Source organism: Lathyrus oleraceus, chromosome 3 (genome assembly GCF_024323335.1).
Source record: "Lathyrus oleraceus cultivar Zhongwan6 chromosome 3, CAAS_Psat_ZW6_1.0, whole genome shotgun sequence".
Classification (NCBI taxonomy): Eukaryota; Viridiplantae; Streptophyta; class Magnoliopsida; order Fabales; family Fabaceae; genus Lathyrus; species Lathyrus oleraceus.
The window spans coordinates 255,904,961-255,929,101 of record NC_066581.1 but is presented as its reverse complement, the minus strand read 5'-3'; the positions used below and the strand labels follow the sequence as shown (position 1 = coordinate 255,929,101).

The following is a 24,141-nucleotide window of genomic DNA, read 5'->3' as shown; positions in this document are numbered from 1 at the left end:
TAAAAAATTCTAAAAAGTGTCGCGGTCCTTTAACTTAATTTAAGTTTACACTTTGTTCCCTTATTTAATAATCATTATATTTTATTCCCTCAAAACTATTATGTTAGCCTATTTAGTCCACTTTGTTAACTTTTAACTTTAAATATGACTTAATACATTTTTGGTCATTTAACTTAATTTAATGTTTCGCTTTGGTCCATTAACTAAAAACTGTTACGAAGTAGTCTCTTAACTGGCATTTTGTTACATGAAATGGTCCATTGCATTAGTTTTTCATAAAAAAAACGTTAAGTTTTGTCATGCTGGCCATTTAACAATTGACCTGGAATTTTTTAATGTTATATTAATTAATTAATTTGAAATAAAAATAAAAAGAAGAGGTAATGTAGTAGGGCAAAGTCCATTAAGGAGAGAAAGCAAATCATTGCTTTTGTAATCCATAGAAGTGAAGAAGACGAGAGGTACAATGTTGTTGATTTTTCAGATCTGTTGGCGATAAAGAATGGTCTTCAAGACAAGAGGTACAAGGTTTTTCTTGATTTTTTTTCTAATCGAGTTTTTGTAGACCATGATCCCAAAAAATAATTGATTTTCAGATTTTTCTGATATGAGTTTTCAGATACGGTTACGTTTTCATATATGAGTCTCAATTAGGATGTTTTATGTAGTTTAGGGAATTTATTGTTCTTTGTGGGGCCACTTATTCCATAAACTTATGGTTTTAATCTACAACTTTCTCAGACTTTTCTTTTTTTAAGATCTTGACTTGGCTTAAAACATGTAAAAATTTCTTTGTTTACTTTGAGGGTTTTAGGTAAAAGTTATGGAGTATCTAGAACATGTTGGTGACATTAGGATGCACTTTTTTTAAGAAGAAAAACTGGTTATAGATTCAGAACTTTGGCATGCTTGTGTTGGTCCTCTTATTTCTTTACCGACTGATTGAAGTCACGTGGTCTACTTTCCACTAGGTCACAATGAACATGTGAGACAGATATGATGATAAAACTAGAAGCTCTCTTTCAAACCATGGTGTGTATTAAAGTAATAATAATTGTCTCTTTTTCATGTACTTGATATGCGTCTTTCTGATGCAATGGGCTGCTAATTTTTAGAGCTCAAGAAAACCACGATCCTACCGTGATTTTGTCAGATTGACTGTGATTCTAAATACTTTGAGTTGTATTAAGAAAACTGACTTTATTCTTCCATTATAATGACCCTTGTGTAAACTAATGCTTAACTTACTCCTAAAGACAATTCCATAATTTTAACTGCTGCAGGTTAATGAATTAATTATTACCTTCTCTATCTCCCTCCCCGAAAGTATCCCATTTAAAAACTTATATCATCTTTTCCTATTTGCATGCATGATCTAAGTTTACCTCCCTAACTTATTTGTCAACTTCATAATCTTACTATGCCTGTAAGACTTGTTTTTTTATTTTGATTTCCTTGTTTCATATTCTCTCACATGCTTATTTTAACATTTTTGTTTTGTTAACTATTTAATCATTTCTATTGGATCATGGCAGATACAAAGATAGATGAAGTGTATGCACAAATGACTTTGCAACAAACCTTCATATTATCAATGAAGTCTTCAATAGCCTGAGAGTTACGCAGAGACCACTTACTTGTCAACTTGCCATGATAAGACCTCTTGTTGGAAAATATGTGCCACCTGAAGTTGTTGTTGTTCGGTTGCTACTTTTACATTTCTCAAATTTCTAAATTATACATTGGCCTGATTTATATGTTGTTGCATATATGAACTAATATAGAAAAGGTTGTTGCAGGTATTTGTTTGATCTATATGTTGTTTATTCATGGAAGTATTTGATATATTTTTTTTACACATTTTTAACATTTTATTGAGGGTTTTAACTTCCTAAAATAAAATCTCTTCAGTTTAAAAAAAAAATTTAATATATATGGTGACTTAGCTTGCCTACCAGTCTGTCACATCCCAATTTTGTCCAGGCGATTTTAAAAGAAAACTTCCAGTAGCATTCGTAACCAGAAGTTATAATATATAAACTCTAACTTGGGGATCCACACTTAATCAGAATGTCCATAAATCCTAGCCATAGTCCATGCCATCATGAAGACCCATAACCCTAGTTCTATCATTCATAACATCGTGATTTGGTGTTATAACTTGGCCAAATTTCACCCAACCTCTTGTGCATAAGTTCTTGCTTGTGGACCATCTTGTTGTTGATTTCATAAGCTTCATGCTCCCACAAGTGCATCATATAATTGTGTCCTTTGGTATTGGGCCTAAGTACATGTCGAGCTAGTTCATTTAGCCTCTTCAAAATACATGGTTCATATTGTGTCTGGATTCATTTGGTCAAGGTTATTCAAGACCACTCCATGTCATTGTCACCACCATTGGTTCTTGGCCCATAAATGTCCAGTTAGGTCCTAGTTCATTATGCCACTTGGTCCTCACCAAAATCTTTTCTTCAAGACTATTCAAGTTATGGTTGTGCCCTTTGAGTTATGTTAATGATTCATCCAAACGTCAATACACTTCAAGTCTTAATGTTGCCCAAGTTGAAAGATATATTCATTCACCAAGTCCATCAATACATCCACTCATCATTTAGTTCATATTAAATCCATACCATTTCAAATGTCAAGTTCATACAAGATTCACAAAAGACTAAATCCATCAAATTAATTCAATACCAAGGCTACTCATTCATAAAAAATTCCAGGCATAACTCATTTCGTTCAAAATACCAACGTCATTTATTTACAAGTGTCCATACATGAGAAAGATACAAAAAATGGGTTTAGACCAAAGGTTGACTTTGGCCAATGGTTCACTTTTTGGTCAATTTTGACCAAAGTCAACTTAACCATGTTACAATCCAAAAACCTAATTCCTCTTGTTATTCCTTCATAATCCATCCTTGGTTCACTTTGATTCATTTTAAAAGTGTAGGTCATCTTCAAAACATGAGTCACATACCAAATCACACCTTCATTTACAAATCAACAAGTACAACATACAATCACTTGCTTCAATTACAATCATCCCATTTCAAACCATGATCAGTGGTAGGATTAACATAAGCCAATGGACAAACGCATTCAGCGGAATAGCGGATCCTACATCACAAAACCAGCAAGCATAACACTACTTATTACAAAACCATGAAAGGCCTATTATTTGAGAGAAACTACAAAATTTGGTAATGTTGGCCAAAGTTGAACCAACTTTGTTCTCATCCTAACTCTCAAACCTACCATCCTAATTCTAATCATGTCTTCAAATTCCATTATGGTTGGCCATTGAGGGACGCGTGCTTCGGACTCTAATCTTGACACCATGATTGTCTCACCACCATGCGTATAACCTACAAGAAAGGCAAACCATGAACAGAGCTTGAATAATTTTGGAATGACAATATCATGATACACGTGGATGGATTCTTAGCCACAATACATTCCTAAATCACAACCAATACATGGAGCCATGAGGCTAAAATGTAACACAATCTAGGAAAGCATAACATAAGTGTAAAAAATATGAACAAGCCACTTAACCCGAGGACAGGATGAAGGCGACCAAGACCTGCCATGAACCAGCCACCCGAGGCTTGCAGCACAAAAAATACATTGATTAAAATCCCACCCTTCGCTCATGGAAGACCTGCTGTAGAACCAGTTCAGGCGTACATATTGGTATAATAGCACATATAAGTTAATCTTGTTATTATGATTTCTGCAGATTTGCCAAGAAGACTCCAACGCACGAACGCTGTTGAACCAGGTGTGGTATGGTAATCAGGACCAGTTGCAAGACACACTAGACTTACAGGACACAAGTTGAAGTCCACTTGAAGCCTTGGTTAAAATTGTCCAATGATCCATACCTGCCGAAACATAAGCAAAGCAACCAATAGAACATGATTTACCTGTCAAAAAATTAGAACCAAACACACCATCACATTGCAAACGTAAATCAATTACAGGTTCATTTCGATACTATGATATTCCAAGCCAAATATTTTACAAACATTACCATGCTTCCATAACCACACTCGAAACCAATGCATAAACATACAAGTGACCCTAATTAATCCTACTGATTTCTAGTTCAAGAACATAATGCCAGGAAGACCTCAAAGGTTGGTATGGCACGACGTTTGGCCATGGTGTTGGAGTAAGGCTACTTCCATATAGTTATCTTTTCAGGACATTTCAAACTCCCCCTTGCGCAAGACGCCTTCTAATAGGAGGTTACAACTTACGGAATCATGAGTCTAAAGTTGTAATGCAACCTGAAAAATGCAGAAAGAGAGGTTGTCACAGGACCTAGATTATCAAAACAATATTACGTAAAGCGTCAAAACTGCGAAGAAACCAAACATCATCATCCAAATAAAAATAAGAATAACATAATAGGGTCCTTTGAATTAAGGAACAACTAAGGATCATACATCATTTAAGGATTGAATAATACATGACAGTAAAAATTAGTTTCTTACCACAGCAAGTACAGGTTTTACAGCAGTAAGAGTTCAATAAAAGATTCAGCAAAAATGGCCACGCATTTCACTACAAACAAAATTCATACGTACTACCATCATTTGGGGGACCATACCAAATCTGAGAAGCATCCTTTTTCTAACAGAATGATTTGTTGCATTTTTCCAGCTCATGGTTCGTACACGATTCCAAAACCTCGTATCTCCTCTATAAATAAAGAGAATCCAATCATTGAGAAGAGGAGGAGACCGATACCAAACCTCTGCTGAAATTCCCCTTGAACCTTGCACTAAAAGCTCGGCTAATACCATATCTCAACTCTGATTTTCACACCAAAAATCAAAGTTTGAAGAGCTTAACCTCTCAACATAATACAAACAAGAAACCACCATAAAGGAAAAGAAAAGCTAGAAGAAGAGAAGAAAGGACTTGCAAGGAAAAGAAGGAGAGAAAGCGTTTACCAAGATTCGGTTCTGATAATCACGCTTATCGGAAACGTGCGTTTTTCGTTCAGGTTCAGTTTACCCTTTTCCCCTTCATTCTTTGTTCATATTCTTCATATTGGCTTAAAAACCGTGATTGTTTAAATCTGAGATTTCTCCTCTAATCGTTTTGGTTTGATGATCATCTTGCTTGTCCCATTCTGTTTACGTTCAGTTGAGATACTGAACAAATATTGTAGATTTGGTATGCGGATTTTTGAATAGTAAAACAAGAAATGTTCTATGGTTCGCTTTAGATTTTCTTTGGTAGTGAGCTTCAGTTTGTTTCGGTTCTGTGCATAGAAGTTTTAAGAGTAGAGAGATAAAATGTAGCGTTTGGGGTTATAGGGAAAGGAGACGGATAAAATGTAGCGTTTGGTAGTGAGCTTCAGTTTGTTTTGGTTCTTGACTATTAGGATACGAGTTGTCTTACTCGACTATCCGAGTATTCGTCATCCATTCAAAACACCTTAACAATTATCAAATCCTTTTATAATTAAGGATGAAAAGAGAGATGGTCTAGAGCCTTCGATTCCTCTCCTCGACTATTTGGATACGAGTTGCCTTACTCGACTATCCGAGTAATCGTTCTCCAACAAATAAAAAACCACCATTTTCCCTCTTTTGAGGTTTCCATCCATCTCTATTTTCAATCTTTATTCACTCGAAGAAAACAAATAACAGTCAGTTAACATTTAAATCACAAATTAAACTAAAAGGTTCCCATTGATTACAACAAACGTGAGGGGTGCTAATACCTTCCCCTTGCGTAATCGACTCCCGAACCCGAATATGGTTGCGACGACCATTATTCTCTATTTAAGAGGTTTTATCGATACTTTCCTATTCCTTCATTGGAATAAATAAAGTTCGATGGAGACTCTGTTCGAACAATTTTTCTGCGACCATCGCGAGGAATCATATTTTTCAAGATGCAACAGATGGCGACTCTGCTGAGGAAAATCTACTCCAAGCAAGAGAGAGTCAAGCCTAACTTAGTTCAATTTCCATTTGAATGTTAACCTTGTTTGTTTGTTATCTTTATTTTGTTATTATTGTTTTTTTGTAATTATTGTTTTGTGATTTGTTAATTGATTCTTATTTTGCTATTGGGGGCTCTCTGATTATTGGAACTTTGTGAGATAGGCTCTATATCCGAGTCTGGGAAAAACCATAGGATTAAGATGGTGGTTGTGTAGTAGAGGCCCACAAGGAGCCTTCCTTGTTGGGGCGATACGAAGACCCTGCCTAAAGTAGATTCTCTTGAGATATTATTGCCTGACGAGCCTTCGTCACGATGATAGTATTTTCAAGTTGGATCAGTGACTCTAGGGACCTTTTAACCCACTCTATCCGACGGTTATATAGTATTAACCTACGAAGTTGCAGACTTGTTGGGTTAATACGAAAGCCCTAATCATATGAGATCCCTTGGACGTATTACTACTCTACAATAATATTTCCAACCTTGCTCTACGACTCTAAGAACCTTGTTAGAACCTTGGACTCGAGAGTTGCGTAGAAAAGACCCACAAGGAGTCTTCTTGTTTGGAACGATACAAAAACCTCACCCAGGCGAGATTCTTTTGGGTACGTCATTACCAGATGAGCCTTCATCATGGCAATGACATTCCTAAACAGTAATTGATGACTCTGGAAACCTACCAATTCTAGTGCCTTCCCGAGGGGGTTTATAGTGATCAGAGATACCTGTTCTTATGGCCCATATGTTGACTTGCTTATGTTTGGGATACTGAGAACATGCATAAAAAAATTATTCATAACATAACATTAATATTATTTTATTTTCAGGGAATCTGAGCATCATAAGTTACAGGAATTCAAAAGGTATGGAATCAAACAAAAGAAGCACTTATTCTTTCAGGTTTAAGGAGCCCGATCTAAGAAGCTTGTCTGATTTTGTCTCTCAAATGAACCCAGTATACATAATCAATTTTGGGAAGAATTATGGCAACTTTCTCAACATCTTGAACCAAAAGGTGGTCTATACAACATTCATCACTTTGGCTCAATTCTATGACTTACCCTTAAGGTGTTTCACATTCCAAGATTTTCAGTTAGCACCAATGTTGGAAGAATTTGAGCGTCTTGTTAGGATTCCCATGAAGAATAAGCCGTTGTTTGTGGGGGTGGACGAATCCTTGCAACCCGAAGTCATTGCTTAAGCTTTTCACATGGATAAGAAAGAGGCTAAGGCTAACCTAGAGGTCGGAGGAAATACCAAAGGGTTCCCACTGAAATTCCTTTTGGAGAGAGCTTATACCTTGTTGAAGGCGGAAAGTTGGGATGCTTGTTACTCTGTCATCGCTTTGGCTATCTATGGCATCATCTTATTCCCAAACATGGATGGTTTTGTAGACATGGCCGCTATTAGCGTCTTCCTCACAGAAAACCCAGTGCCTACCTTGTTAGCAGATGTTTATTGTTACATGAGCCATAGATATACCAAGAAAAAGGGAATGATTTCTTGTTGTGCTCCTCTCTTATACCAGTGGTTCTTGGAGTATCTTCCAAAGACATATGTTTTCATGGAACAAACAGACGCTAGTTGGCCTCAGAGGTTAGGATCACTCCGGTCCGATGATCTTTCTTGGTATTCCAAGGAATATATTGGTATGGACATCATATTCAGTTGTGGGTACTTTCCCAATTTATCACTCATTAAACTCAAGGGTGTGTCAATTCTAACCCAGTTTTATCAATAAGACAACTTGGGTACCCAATGGAGGGTCCTCCAGATGCAAGCTCCTTGGAAGCCTTTTTGTTGCTTGACTTAGGGGTTAAGAATCCTAGCCTATTCCAAAGGATCAGAGAGGCTTGGAAAAAGGTCAATCGGAAAGGAAAAGCTGATTTATGGAGGATTAATGGGATCGCTAAAGAACCATACTTCCATTGGGTAAGGAAAGGGTGGAGGTGATCAAAATTCCTTTCATCATTAGGATACTTGTACCTCTTCCTGAACCTAAACCCACACATATCCCTATTGAGGAGGTCGAGGAACTCAGAGCCACCATGGCAAGGCTAGAGAAAGAGAATGAAGAGCTGAAGTTGAAACTCCAACAAGTCACTAATGAGAAAAACACAATAAAATGGGAACTCGAGAGAAAGGACGTGCAGCTTCAGGAAAATGTGGAAAAATTTAACAAAGAAGAGCATAAAAGGAAAAAGGTCAATGTGGGTTTAGAACAAGCTGATCTTTGCATGGATACTCTCAAGGGTAAACTAAAGCAAACCCAGAAGGAATGTCAAGAAAATGAGCACTGGTGGCACCTGGCCACTAAAGAAAACAAGATGATAAGAGATACACTTGGGGCTCAAATAAAAGAACTCACTATTTCTATTCGCCATGCAAAGGCCAAAGCAGATCAAGAACGCCGACTCAAAGATATAGCCACCGAAGCCTTAGAGTCTCACCCAGAATATGGGAGGAGAAATGTCGAGAAGTAAGGGATGCTAAGGAGTCTTCCAGTTATTGGAAGGGCCAGTTGGAGTCGTTGCACCAAGACAACTCTATATGGTTGAAAGAAAGGGAGTATGTGGTTGAAGATTATGAATCCTTTAAAAGGACCATCGACTTCTTGCAAGGGGATAGAGATAAGTACCGTGCAAAGCTCAACGGGTTGGTGGAGTTCTGCAATTGGGCAGCTGAGGACATACCGTGGAAGCTAAGGGATGCAATTGAGGAACTGAATGAGGATGGCACCATCCTGATATAATCAGCTTCATCATGCTTTGTAGAGAATTATTAAGAAGATTCAAGAAGGAGTTGGAAGAACATCAAGCCAGAAAGCCTGCAGCTTAATTTTCACTTTTTGTATTCTGTTATTTGACGATGTATTTGAATTGGGGCCTTTAGATCCCTATGTTATGTATTTGAATGAATGGTGTTTAAGTTGCTTCAATATCACTCTATCTTTGATATTTCTTACTTCTCTGAATTACTAATGACTAATGAAACTCGAACGATTCCTTAAAAATAAAATATGCATGACATTTGCATCCCCATTATGCATCATTCACCATAAAACAAAAAAAAACTTACACGACTTTTTCACCCTCTATCCAATAACTCTGACTAATCAACACCGATACGAGACGCGTAATAACTACAGACATCACCGCTATCCAGGAAAAGATGGACCAGTTACTAGAGACGATGCTAGCAATTGCCCAAAGAGTGAGGGTTGTGGAAGCAGAAGCTGGAATGAGGAAGAATGACAGTCATATTAGCACGTTAGGACTAGTCAATCAGGACGAAAGCTTCACTCATGCAAGGAAAAGCTTTGTTCATATACCAGTAAGGAACAAAGGCGATGGAGATCATGTGGAGCCTTCTGATGCATCCACTCAACATGGGTCAGAAGTGGATGGAAATGATCCATACGATTATTTTTACGTACCGGATCCACCAAAACCTAAGGTTCTTCTGGACCCTGCTGCAGAAAGGCTTCACGCTTTAGAGAAGAAAATTAAAGCTATAGAGGGGAACAATATCTTTGGTTCGGCTGCCATGAATATGCGATTGGTTTCAAATTTGGTCATCCCAGCTAAATTTAAAACTCCTGATTTCGAGAAATACAAAGGTGATACTTGTCCGAGAAGCCATTTGGTGATGTATTTCATAAAAATGGTTGCCCATACTGAAAATGATAAGCTACTCATACACTGTTTTTAAGACAGCTTGAGCGGGGCATCACTAAGGAGGTACATGACTTTGGAGCAAAGGAGAATCCAAAGTTGGGAAGACTTGGCTGGTGCTTTCCTTTGTCAGTATAAATACAATCTTGACATGGCACCCGATCGTATGCAACTACAGGGGATGGTCATGAACGAGAAAGAATCATTCAAAGAATACGCCAAATGGTAAGAAGAGTTGGTTGCTCAGGTTAAACCTCTGTTATCTGAAAAGGAAATGACTGGAATATTCGTGGATACGTTGAAGGACTCTTTCTTTGATAGATTGGTAAGCAGTGCAACGTCAGACTTCGCTCATATGTGTTAGATACCCAAAAGTGCTTATTTGAGCTATCAAATATGGGTATCTTTCACTCCATTTCCTTGCTAAAGTGTTCGAAACCACCTTTGTTTTAGATGAAATGCAATACAATGATAAACGATCTTGGTACCTTTGATTTGTGTGTTATTGTGCAGGAAGTAGGCATGAAATAATAGAAAATGAAGACACGAGAAATTTGGCAAAGGGATCAAATAAAACAAGCATTCATCAGCTTGCTCGCTAGGCGAGGGCTGTGGCGAAGGACTCGCTAGGCGAGCGTCCAGCGAGAGCCCAGCGAAAAGCTCTAGTATTTTACAGTGGCAAACATCACCACACTCGCTAGGCGAGCTTCCAGCGAGGTGTGTGGCGAACACGTCCAGACTTGGTGAAAAGCGCAGCCAACACTCACTCGTTAGGCGAGCCTTTAGCAAGCTCCCAGCGAGCATTCCAGTAGCAAAACCTCTCAAGCTCGCTGGAGCGAAGGTTGAAGCGTGACCTTCGCCTAGCGAAGGTTTTGTTCGCTCAGCGAACATGAAAGTCTGGCAATGGTTGTTTCTCTGGGCGCAGGTGCCTCAGGTGCCTCATTTAGGGGCTCGCTAGGCAAGCCATTCTGCTCGCCTAGCGAGCATGATAGCTCAATAGCAGCTCTATAAGTAGCAAGGGCTACTTTTTGGAACCATACCTTACCTTCCATACTTTTGTACTTTTTTAGATATTTTCCAGCATTGCTCTAAGGATCTTTTGTGACCTATAAACCATTTCTCTTCATCTCTTAACAATCTTTCACAAAAAGAAGGTGGATTCCCATCCAATCTCGATTATTCGACTCGGATGTTGATCAACCTTCTTTCGAAACTTGTTGAACAAGCTACCATGAAAATGAGTAGCTAAGTCCTTCATTTTGTCAAGGTTAGATGTAGATGATCATTAGCTTTGTGTGTAAATATAAGGATCTTCATTTGTAAACTCTTTAATGGTGAATATATGGTGAAAACTTTGTTCTTATTGAAAACTCTTTGTGTTGGTTTATGATCGAGAGATGTTTACCAACTCTTAACCTAGGTTTTCATCCAATCTTGTTTGTTAGCTAGAGATAGTAATGAATGATTTTGTTCACCATAAGGTTGAACCAAAAAGTTGTCATTTTGATAGATTGTGTTAGAGATAAACAATGGATCAAAATGGGAAAACTCACAATGTGTGTTAGAGATAAACACATTGGGAGGACTTTGTGAAATAGTTTATCATCTAAAGGAGTTTATAATTTTTGTTGATCGAACATATACATGCAAAGTGATCGTCGAACCCTAACTTTGGCAATATTTCTCAAATATTCAAACCAAAACTTTTACCGCATTTTATTACACTTTTATGCAAGATACCGTGACAAACACCAAAACCCCATTGTTACCTTAAGCTAAGAATTAAAACAACTCTCTAAAGGCGGTGATATCTCACAACCCCTGTGGAGACGATAACAAAAACCCGACACTTAAAATTACATTCAACAATATGGTAACTGTCATACGGTGAACTGACTTTGATGTGTTTTTTAATCGCGATGTCGCGGTTAGCAAGAGTCGCCACCGACTTTTCTTTTATCCAATAAGGAAAGGTGGAAAAGAACAGGAAAGACCTTAATTTAGATTCTTAGGTTCGGGAGGTACATTATACAAAGGGAAGGTGTTAGCACCCTTTGTATCCATGGTTATCCATGGGCTCTTAATTGCTCAATCATTTATGTTTTTTCTAGCTTGAAAAAAATGTATGAGAGATGTTTAGGAAACGTTTTGAAAAGGAGAATTTAACTTTGTAATGATCCTTGTATGAATGTATACAAAGTGGTTATCTCGTTTAGTTTTGAAAATGGTTTAGAAAAATATAACTCAGTAATGATTCTAGTATGAATGTATACCAAGTGGTGATTTTCTAGTATTTGTGAAGTGTGAAAAGTATTTTTAAATTGTGAGTAAGCAATTAAGAGTTATACCTACCCAAGGTCTTTATGGGCATTTCCTATCCTTATGAGGGTAAAACTGTCCTTACTATTGAGAAGTAAGTAGTTTTATCCTTTGGATGTAAAAGGGTCATCGTAGGGTCATCGATTGGTCATTGAAGGCAACATTTGTAAGGATACCCTAGCATTCGGAGGGACGATCATCATTTAACCGTAAGCTACACCGAAGGGTCATCGAGGGACAAAATCATATATTCGAAGGCAACATCCGAGGGACTATGATTTATTTTATAGGGACATGATGATTTAATCGAAGGGTCTTGGCTAAGTGTATCCCCACATTCGCGGGACATGACCGTAATACCATAATCGTAGGGTAACAAAGAGAGGTCCGAGATCACTTAGTTAAAGGCAAGGTTTTACAATTAATTAGGTAGCCGTAATCAAGTAGGTAATTAGGTCCACATTAAAATTAATACATTAAGACCAATTAAGCCATTAGGGTGGATCTTCGCCATAAAATCAATACATTAAAATCCATTGAGTAATTCAGGGTGAATCTCCATAAGGGTACCCCACAAATAAAGTGGGATACCTACCAAGCAATCCTTTCCTGGGGTATGTGAACCTTTACAAAACTCAACAAAACATGTCAGAACACCAAATCAGGGTGCAATCGAGGATTACACCACAAGGGAAAAAAAAGATCACAACAGTAAATAAGGTCGGATAAATGATGCATGATAAAACATGAGTGAAAAATCAGAACAGAAAAGTCAGCTACTGTCACGTTCGCTCCTGCCTCGCCTAGCGAAGGCTTAGCGAATACTCGCTGCATGCTCGCTTAGCGATGTGCTAGCGAGCGGCTGCGGATTCTGGTTTTGATATCAGTACACTTTCAGCCAATTTTATGCCTTATGGCTTTCATTACCGCAATTATATGGTTAATCATTTAAGGTATTCAGGTACATACTAAAGTTCACATGCCAAACTTAAGCTATTTTCATAAATCTAATCATAAAGCCATATGCAAATTAAGAACATAAGGTAGTAATAGCAATGTAAACCTGTTGGCACCCGAATTGCGACTTCGAATCGGCAAATCGGATTGAATTGGGCAGAAGTAGACCTTGGTGCCGCCGATTTCCTTCAGGGTTTGTCTCCCGTGAGTGTTAGGGTTTGCTTGCCAGGGCTCTCCCTTCTCCGTTTTCGTCCTCCTTTTCGTGACTGAAGCTTGGCTATTTATAATGCTCTTGTTGTGACCTAATGGGCTCAGAATGAAGCCCAGAAATTCTGATATTCGCAAGCTTCGCTAGGCGAAGGAGTTGCTCGCCTAGCGAGCAAGCTAGTTTGGGCTTTTACTGGATCTGGTGCTTCGCTGGGCGAGTTGCATAATGAAGGGTTCGCTAGGCGAAGGAATTGCTCGCCTAGCGAGCAAGCTAGTTTGGGCATTTTTCTGGAGTGGGTCTGTTGTGAGCTGGGCCTTTTGTTCCTTTAAGATCAGTGCCTTGCAGAATAAGTCGGAGTGTCTTGAAAAATGCCTCGTAATATCAACGGGCAAATTTTGGGGTATGACAGCTGCCCCTGTTTAATATTCTTGAACCGAGAGAGTTAGGATGGTATGTACACCATTCGTGGTCTGAAGGTGGAAGAATATTAAACACTAGAATGCCCCAAAAGTTCGCACTTGTTCGTCAGAAGTTATTCCTGATGGAGATGGGCTTAAAGATGCCATCCGGGAAGTTCGATGATGGAAACTTCAGAGTGCGTCGTACATTAGACAATATCTGAAGCCATGGATGTCATACCGGGTCATACGCTAGACCGTATAGTGAGTTATCCATTAGGCTTTTGACTTCGTTGAGGAGTCAGGGTGTGCTATACGCTGCTGGGGATAAGGGATCAGAATGAATCATATGCTAGACCGCATCTGAATCCCAGAGTGAGTTGTTCATTGGGCGGATGACTTCGCTGGGGATGAAAAATCAGAATGAATCGTACGCTAGATCGTATCTGAGTTGCAGAATGAGCCGTACGTTAGGCTGTATCTGACGAAGGTGGAATTAGAATGGATCGTACGCTAGATCGCGTCTGAGTTGAAGGTCCAAATGGGTCGTACGTTAGACCGTATTGGAGTTGCAGAATGAGCCGTACGTTAGGCTGTATCTGAAGGATAAAGTAGTCGTACGCTAGACTACACCCCGAAATGTACCGTACGCTAGGCAGCATCTGAGATTTTGAAGGTCCAAATGGGTCGTACGTTAGACCGTATTGGAGTTGCAGAATGAGTCGTACGTTAGGCTGTATCTGAAGAAGAAAGTAGTCGTACGCTAGACTACACCCCGGAATGTACCGTACGCTAGGCAGTATCTGAGGATTTGAAGGTCCAAATGGGTCGTACGCTAGACCGTATTGGAGTTGCAGAATGAGCCGTACGTTAGGCTGTATCTGACGAAGAAAGTAGTCGTACGCTAGACTACACCCCGGAATGTACCGTACGCTGGGCAGTATCTGAGGGTTTGAAGATCCAAATGGGTCGTACGTTAGACCGTATTGGAGTTGCAGAATGAGCCGTACGTTAGGCTGTATCTGACAAAGAAAGGATCAGAATGGATCGTACGTTAGATCGTATCTGAGTTGGAGGAGTCGTATGTTGAGCTGAATCAGAATGAACCGTACGCTAGGCTATATCTGACAGTATATGTTGTATTTGCAATGAATATCTGGGGTGGGCTGAAAGGTGCCACCATCGGGAGGATATCAGAGTGCTTGTCAGAACGAATGTTCATATAGACTATATCTGAGAGATGTAGTTGAATCTTGAATGTAGTCGATAAAGATGTCCGTCTGAATGGACCTTTGTTTTGACTGTATCAGGAGGATAATTAACCTGAAAAATAAAGTTAGCTTCATGCTATGTCATGATGCATGAGATGTTTTATGCCTGCGAACATGGTATGCATGTGCATGCTATGAAACGATGTAATGTATATGATGCGGAATGAAATAAATGTGAACATTGTATGCAGGTATGTGATGTGAAATGACGTAATGAATGCACTATGCGTCCGAAACGTTCTTCCAGGGGACTCTACTGGGGAAATAAATCTAGTCTTCTGGTCGGAGATATTTGTATTGATGACCCTGTCTCAGCTGGGGGTATTTGATTTCTGTCTGATGGTAGAAACATTCGACAGAGCCTGGCTGGGGGATAGAAGAGATGACCAATTCGTCTAGTGATTCCAATTTCCTCTGGGGAATAACTGGCTTTGCCGGGGAATAGAATTAGCAACCGGATCCCTTGGAACGCATGGTTAGACCTTCTCCTCAATCCTGAAGTCGTGTAGTAATTGCTATTTCTATTTTATGCATGCATTTTTGGTAAACATTGATCATATTCAAATGCACATATTAATTCAAATTACATCAATGGACGTTTACGCAAACAAAACAGAAAAAGTAAAACAAAAGCATCTTTTGGAAATAAAATTGTATTGAATTCGAAAGAGGGCCTATAAACAGGTAATCTGTGTACAAAGAGACAAAAATCCTAGTAAGAGGAAATTGTCAAGAAAATAAAGAGAAAGCTATGCAGAAAAGGTCCTATTGATTTTAATTCCACTACTGTCATTATGTCTTCAAGTATCTCATCTCCCTTGCTGTCGGATGGAAGTGATTAGCTTGTTCAGTCCTTTGAACTTGGTTGGAGGTGACTGAGAACGGGGCATAGTCATACGCTTTAATCCCTAATTTTTGCCTGGACCGCCTTTTCAGGTTTTCAGTCCACCAGGATACCCATTTTTGCCCAAGCCGCCTTTTCAGGTTTTCGACTTGCCGGGTGTACATTTTTATATGTTTATCCCTAATTTTGCCCGAACCCTTTTGGTTCGCCGGGATGCCCTTACTTTTGCCTAGGTACGTCGACCTAGCGGGTTTCTTTTATGCGTAGTATTTTTTAACTATGTCCGCATTCACAGGATGCGGGAAGTCTTCACCGTCCATTGTAGCAAGTATCATGGCTCCACCAGAGAATACCTTCTTAACTACAAATGGCCCTTCGTATGTGGGAGTCCATTTGCCTCTGGGATCACTTTGTGGTAGAATGATACGCTTGACCACCAAGTTGCCAATTTGATACACCTGTCTTTTGACCTTTTTGTTAAATGCCTGGGTCATGCGCTTCTGATATATCTGTCCATGGCAAACAGCCGCAAGTCTCTTTTCATCAATCAAATTTATCTGATCGAGTCGAGTCTGAATCCATTCATCCTCATCTAAGTCTGCCTCTTTCATGATTCTTAGAGAGGGAATCTGAACTTCCACTGGTAAAACAGCTTCCATTCCGTAGACTAAAGAGAAGGGAGTTGCCCCCGTCGAAGTGCGTACTGAAGTGCGATAACCGTGAAGAGCAAACGGTAACATCTCATGCCAGTCTTTATATGTTACTGTCATCTTTTGTATGATCTTCTTGATATTCTTATTAGCAGCCTCCACGGCGCCGTTCATCTTTGGCCAGTACGGAGAAGAGTTATGGTGTTTTATTTTGAACTGCGTGCAAAGTTCAGTAATCATCTTGTTGTTCAAATTCGTACCATTGTCAGTGATAATTCTTTCAGGGATACCATACCGACAAATGAGACTATTCTTGATGAATCGTGCCACCACATTCTTGGTGACAGAAGCAAATGAGGCCGCCTCTACCCACTTTGTAAAGTAATCAATAGCAACAAGAATGAAACGATGTCCATTGGAAGCAGTAGGTTTAATCTCTCCAATCATATCGATGCCCCACATTGCAAAGGGCCAAGGGGCTGTCAACACGTTTAAAGGAGCAGGAGGCACATGTACCTTATCCGCATAGATCTGGCACTTGTGACAGGTTCTGGAGTGATGGTGGCAATCAGCTTCCATGGTAGACCAATAATACCCTGATCTCAGAATCTTCTTGGCCATTGTATGTCCGCTAGAATGAGTCCCAAAAATACCATCATGCATGTCTTCCATAATCTTTTCTGCTTCCTTTTTATCCACACAGCGAAGCAGAGTCGAATCATGATTACGTTTGTATATATCTGTCATTGATGGACGCCCCTTCAGGGTATTCCTGAGTTTCTAAATATCTTTTTACTTCGTGGAACCAAGGTTTCTCCTCTACTCCCTCAGTATCAAGTTCATAACAGTATGCTGGTTCATCTAATCGTTCAATAGCGATCCTGGGAGCTTCATTGTCCCATCTGACTCTGAACATAGATGACATGGTAGCCAATGCGTCCGCCAACTGATTTTCTTCCCGTGGAATATGTTCAAATGTAATCTCTTCAAAGTATGGGATTAATGTCATCACCCGCTCTCGATAAGGGACGAGATTCGGATGTTTAGTGTCCCATTCTCCTTTGATCTGACTGATTACCAAAGCTGAATCTCCGTACACACTCAAAAACTTGATTCGCAGGTCTATAGCAGCCTTGAGTCCCAAAATACATGCCTCATACTCAGCCATATTATTGGTACAATGAAAACATAGTCTAGCAGTGAAAGGTGTATGGTAACCCCCGGGAGAAATAATTACAACCCCAACACCATGGCCCAATGCATTAGAAGATCCGTCAAACACCATAGTCCATCGGGATCCCGGTTCGGGTCCTTCATCCGGTCCAGGTTTTTCATGATCAGTAACAAGCATGACATCCTCATTTGGGAACTCAAAATTCATAGATTGGTAATCGTCCACCGCTTGATGAGCCAAATGATCAGCTAGCACGCTTCCTTTGATTGCTTTCTGGGTAGTATACTGGATGTCGTACTCTGTTAAAATCATCTGCCACCTTGCTATTCTCCCGGAGAGAGCGGGCTTCTCAAATATGTATTTGATAGGATCCATCTTAGAAATCAATAAAGTGGTATGATTCAACATATACTGCCTTAGTCGGCGAGCAGCCCAAGCCAAAGCACAACAAGTTTTCTCGAGCAGTGAGTATCTTGTTTCACAGTCGGTAAACTTTTTGCTAAGGTAGTATATGGCATGCTCTTTTCGACCAGACTCGTCATGTTGTCCCAATACACACCCCATTGAATTTTCTAACACGGTCAAATACATGATTAGAGGTCTTCCTTCAACGGGTGGTACCAGAATTGGAGGTTCCTGGAGATATTTCTTGATTTTGTCAAAAGCTTCTTGGCATTCATCATCCCATATCATCTCTTGATTTTTCCTCAGTAATTTGAAGATGGGTTTGCAGGTAGCAGTCAAGTGGGAGATAAATCGGGCAATGTAATTCAGGCGTCCCAGGAAACCTCTGACTTCTTTATCCGTACGGGGAACTGGCATTTCTTGAATAGCTCTCACCTTAGCCGGGTCGACCTCAATTCGTTTACCACTGACAATAAAACCCAAGAGTTTACCGGATCTTACTCCGAAGGTGCATTTGTTCGGGTTCAATCTCAACTTGTACTTCTTCAACCTCTTAAACAATTTGTACAAATGGTCGAGATGTTCTTCTTCGGTATGAGATCTGGCTATCATGTCATCCACATATACTTCTATTTCACGATGAATCATATCATGAAACAAAACCACCATAGCACGCTGGTACGTTGCTCCGGCGTTCTTTAAACCGAATGGCATTACTTTGTAACAGAAAGTGCCCCATTGCGTCACAAACGTAGTTTTCTCCATGTCCTCAGGCGCCATCTTAATCTGGTTATAACCTGAGAAGCCGTCCATGAATGAGAATACCTTGTGTTGAGCGGTGTTGTCTACCAGAACATCAATGTGCGGAAGGGGAAAGTCATCCTTGGGACTCGCCTTATTCAAATCCCTGTAATCTACGCACATTCGCACCTTACCATCCTTCTTCGGCACTGGTACCACATTAGCAACCCATTGAGGATAAGAAGTAACGGCTAGAAAACCGACATTGAATTGTTTCATAACCTCGGCTTTGATTTTCTCAGACATTTCAGGACGCATGCGGCGAACCTTTTGCTTAACAGGACGACAATCTTCCTTCATTGGCAAACGATGCACTACTATATCAGTATCCAATCCGGGCATGTCTTCATAAGACCAAGCGAAAATCTCTACATAGTCATGTAACATCTGAATCAATCTTTCTTTGACACTGTTCTCCAAGCCTGCTCCTATTTTGACTTCTTTTCTGTCTACTTCAGTACCCAGATTTACAATTTCGATTGTCTCCTCATGCGGCTGTATAGTCCTTTCTTCTTGCAGTAACAGTCTGGCAAGTTCTCCAGGTACTTCACAATCTTCCTCACTTCCATCCTCGGCTTGGTAGATCGGATTTTCAAAGTCATAGTGAACAGTAGCGGAATTATTATCAATAGGATCCAGAGTGGATACGGATCTGCAATTTGTTACGTGAGTGTGTGTAAGAAAGCATAGCTTGTTTGAAAGTTGACAGGAAAGATAAAGAGCGCAATATTTGAATGCAAAAAGTCCATTGATTTATTGAATGTGAATATGCTTATGAAAATGACAAAACCCTTAACAAATTAGCTATTGTGCCCCGGGCATAGGCACAATGCTATGAAAAGTTCAATTGTAAAAATTAAAAATTTGCAACACTAAATAGACAATAACAATTACTCCTGACTAAAGGTAATCGGGATAGTGTCTTCAGCCTTCCAATTATTGAGTCTGTCACCAATTGTTGGGAAAATCCAGCTATCCAGGTCGCAATCGCTATCAGCATCTTCTACGGCATTGATTTGATCTTTGACCATCCTTTCAGAGTTAAATCCCAGACCAGATTTATCAGACTTGTAGGGTATGTTGATCAGTTGACCCCAACTAGTATAACCACCATTTTCGACCACGGCTTGAGCATCTTTTAGAGAAATCATGGCAGGAGGAGCTCGAATAACCTCGGGCACAAGGGGAGTTGGCTTAAGGACAGGACTGGACGGAGGAACCACTTCAAATGACTGAGACGGAGTCTCAAAGAATTCTCCATCCATCTCGACGTATCTGAAAGCCTGCACACTGCTGACAATATACTCTTCTTCCCCACATACAGTGACGATCTTGCCCTCTATTGGATACCTCAGCTTTTGATGGAGAGACGAAGCTACAGCACTTGCCCCATGAATCCAAGGGCGTCCCAGCAAGCAGGAATAGGCAGGACAAATGTTCATTACGTGAAAGATAGTGTTGAAGACTTGAGGTCCTATTTTGATAGGGAGGACCAATTCACCGTGGACAACACTCTTCGCGCCATCGTAAGCACGCACCACAATGTCACTAGGTTTCAGTTCAATGCTTTTACAATCAAGTTTATCGAGCACAGCTGTCGGTAGGACATTCAAAGAAGAGCCATTATCGATCAACACATGAGACAAGGTGATCCCCTTACACTCAATGGAGATATGCAGAGCTTTATTGTGATTCTTTCCCGCTGGTGTCAGGTCAGCATCGGAAAAGCCTAGGCCATTGTCAACAGTCAGGTTAGCAACATAGTTTTCAAACTGATCGACGGAGGTCTCCTGAGGTACATGAGCAGTCTTCAAGAATTTTATCAAGGCATTGGCATGAAATTCAGAAGACAACAACAAGGATAACATCGAGATCTTGGAAGGGGTATGCCCCAACTGCTCTACCACATCAAAATCACTCTTGCGGATGATTTTCAGCACTTCTTCCATTTCTCGTTTGGCAACATCTTCAGCAGTAACTCCGACCGATGTCTCTGACTGAGGAGGGTTGACTGTTGGCTCCTTTCCTCGAGTTTCAGGGACGGGAGGTGAGATTTCCGGAGAGAAGATCCTTCCGCTTCGAGTAACTTTACTAGTCCCAACAATGTCATTAGGATTAGCAGAATTACCAACTTACTTTACGCCATGGATGTAAACATCACCTCCATAATTCCGCGGAATGGCTTTGCTTGAGGAATACGGTATTGGGCCAGGTGCAGTAATGATTAGGGGAGCTCCCTTGGGCTCGGCAATAATCTTCACAGGTACTCTGATAGCAGTAATCTTCACTGGAACTTTGGACCTTCCAATCACAGATATTTCTTCCACGGGGCTTTCCACCTTAGGAACCTTTTCGAAGAGGATTATATGATCGTCCATCAGCCGTTGAATGCCATTTCTCAACTTCAAGCAATCACTGGGTCGGAGTATACATAAATCGCAATTTTCAGCACAACCTGGAAATAAACCAGCTTGCAACAACTTCTTCTTGATGGCCAGGAGAGGAGATGTTAGGTCAGCTACATTAGAAATGTGAGAGTTGTCATCCATAGCATTAACAGCCTTGTCATGATTAGGCATAGGTGCAGTGATGACATTAGGAGTCTCCGGAGGCTCAAATTCAATTTCCCCCGCGTCGATCATATCCTGAATTTTGTTCTTCAACAACCAACAATCGTTTGTATCATGCCCGGGGCTATCGGAGTGATATGCACACCTGGCATTGGGATTATAACGAGGAGAGGTAGTGTTGACATTTGCAGGAGGACCTCGGAGGGTGATTAAATTTGCCTTTAGCATACTTTGCAGTGCTTGTGCTAAAGTCATATTGATCTTGGTAAACTGCCTTCTCGGCCTGTCCTGTCTGTGCTGGAAATTTTGAGCTGGCGGGGCTGCAATCGTAACTGCTCCAACGACATGGTCACTATTTTTCTTGTTATGACTCCTTTGACCATACACAACATTTGATTCATTCTTCCCCTGATAGGACTTTTTGCTGCTTGCGGAGGTAGCCGCCTGTATCTTTCCATTTCGAATGCCGCTCTCCACCCGTTCACCTGTCAATATAAGTTCAGTGAAACCTGATGAAGAACTTCCCAGCAGATGGCTGTAAAATGGGCCAGTCAGTGTACCCATGAACATGTCTACTAATTCTCGATCGGTCATAGGGGGTTTGACTCTGCCAGCCAAATCTCTCCATTTTTGGGCATATTCTTTGAAGCTTTCTTTAGATCCCATAGTCATACTCTGCAACTGTAGCCGAGTAGGCGCTAGTTCGGAATTATACTAGTAGTGCTTGTAGAAAGCTGTCGCTAAATCAGTCCAGGTGCGGATGTCAGAGCTCTCGAGCTGATAATACCACTCCAACTGTGTGCCAGACAGACTCTTATGGAAGAAATGGATCCATAGCTTCCTATCAGTGGTATGCGGCTGAATCTTTCTCACGTAAGCTCTCAGATGCATCTGAGGACAAGATGCACCATCGTACTTAGTGAAAGTGGGGATCTTGAATTTGCGAGGAATGACCACATCAGAGACTAGACCCAAGCTTTCAAAATCCAGACCGGGCGCTTTCTGACCCTCCATAGCTAGCATGCGTTCTTCCAGCAGTTTATACTTATCACCTTTTGGAGAGTACTGTTCCTTCTCATGATCTTCATCGTCGTCCTCAGAGTTGAAGAGATCAACATCCTCCTCTCCTGAATCATTTTCTGTCTCCTCTTCTTTCTCTTTCGGAAGTCTAATCTTGATTCCTGCAGCCTGTCCTTTACGCCTCCTTCCCGGGTTAATGTAACTCACAGGTTTCGGGTCTTTCTTCTTCTCGAGCAAGAGAGCCTTCAGTTCTTCCTGCCCCTTGGATAAGCTCAGCATCATCTCCTGGAATTGAGCATTCTGAGCCTGGAGATCCTTGACAGTTTGTTCGAGAGCCATTTTTCTGTTTAAGAGGCAGACCGTGAGAATATGGTCCTTTAGAATACCTGTTATGCGATGTATGTTATGCTATGCAATGTAGGAAATGTTTTCAAGGACTTTTGGAATTTAACTTTGCGTAAACCACCAAAAAGAGAGAAGTTTTTATTAATAGTTTCTTTAATCACTGTTCATTACAAGAAATAATAATAAAAATACAATGAAAATTCAAGTCTCCCAAGGACGGCTTCTTTTCGGGCGAAGATATGCATTGAGTCTTCGTTCCTCATTAAGCTGGCTGGTGAGCTCTAGTACCTTCTTCCTTTCTGCACTGAACTGAGCTTCAAAAGTATCTCTTTCCTCTCTCAACTGAGTCCAGGATCTCTTCAATTCCTCAACAACAGTAGGCATATCTGGATAAGGAATGATCTGAGAAATACTTCCTTCAACCCCTGGTTCAACAATCAATGGTCCGACCGCAAGATACGGCATGACAAGTTCACGAGCTCTGGCGCGTACCCATCTGAGATAAGGCTCCATAGGAATAGAATTTTTCTGTCCTAAAGTGCTTCTTTTCACCATGCCCCAAGCTCGTACAAACCTTTGACGGAGACCTTGAGAATCATTGTCATAGTCAAACACCGTACCTTGAATAATCATTTCATGTGGACCATCTCTTCGAGCACAACCAATCTGACGTAGGGCTAAAGCAGGATTATAAGTAATACCTCCTCTTATCCCCATGAGTGGTACATTAGGGAATTCTCCACAACGGTCGATGAGGATAACACTGTCTCTGAGATTAGAACATCAACGGATGTCTGAATGGGAGAGTGCCATTATCCTTTGGGACCACTTCAGATTTTGATCATTCTTCAGGACTGATTGCGGAAGGTGCGAAATAAACCACCTAGACAACAGAGGTACGCAGCACATGAGAGTCCCTTGCCTTTTCATAGTGCGAGTGTGAAGGGAATGCAAGATGTCTCCAAGCAAGGTAGGCACAGGGTTATGAGTGAGAAATATCTTAATAGCATTCATGTCTATGAATTGGTCTGGATTAGGGAATAACACCAAACCATAGACTAGTAATGCTAGGACATCTTCAAGAGCATGGACATTCATAACTTTTAGGAATTCTCGGGCCTTATTTATCAGAAATTTGGCAAGTAAACCCTTAACTCCACTTCTTGTTACCCAATTAATTTCGATGTCGGACTTTGTCATGTGTAAAGCTGCGGCAACTTCTTCAGACTTCGGAATCTTTTCTAAGCCACTGAAAGGTGTTTGATCAAGAATAGGGATCCCAAGCAACTTGGAGAATTCTTCTAATGTGGGTACCAACTGATAATCTGGGAAGGTGAAGCAATGATGTTTAGGATCGAAGAACTGGAATAGAACTCTCATCATATCTTCTCTGAAACCAGTGGTAACCAGATTGAGGAGGGAACCATGTCTCTTGATGAACTGAGCATGATCGGGAAGTTCTGACACTAATCCTTCAGCTGAGGAGAGATTGCTACAAAATTGATCCGGATGGTCTTCCTGGAAGCCATAAC

At 40.5% G+C, this 24,141-nt stretch overlaps 2 long non-coding RNA genes across 3 annotated transcripts; one reads left to right on the top strand and one right to left on the bottom strand.

Moving 5' to 3' along the window:
* The first annotated feature begins 350 nt into the window (after positions 1–350).
* LOC127129135 (uncharacterized) lies at positions 351–1,815 on the top strand. Its single transcript, XR_007806187.1, has 2 exons — positions 351–521; positions 1,536–1,815. It is a non-coding gene; the product is annotated as an uncharacterized LOC127129135 (long non-coding RNA).
* Positions 1,816–2,984: 1,169 nt separating this feature from the next.
* On the bottom strand, positions 2,985–5,371 carry LOC127129134 (uncharacterized). 2 transcript variants are annotated; one of them, XR_007806186.1, is made up of 4 exons: positions 4,968–5,371; positions 4,622–4,826; positions 3,562–4,298; positions 2,985–3,371 (listed from the first exon to the last, which is right to left on the bottom strand). It is a non-coding gene; the product is annotated as an uncharacterized LOC127129134 (long non-coding RNA). The 2 variants fall into 2 exon arrangements; XR_007806185.1 differs by having other exon boundaries at positions 2,985–4,298.
* Between the last annotated feature and the right edge of the window lie 18,770 nt (positions 5,372–24,141).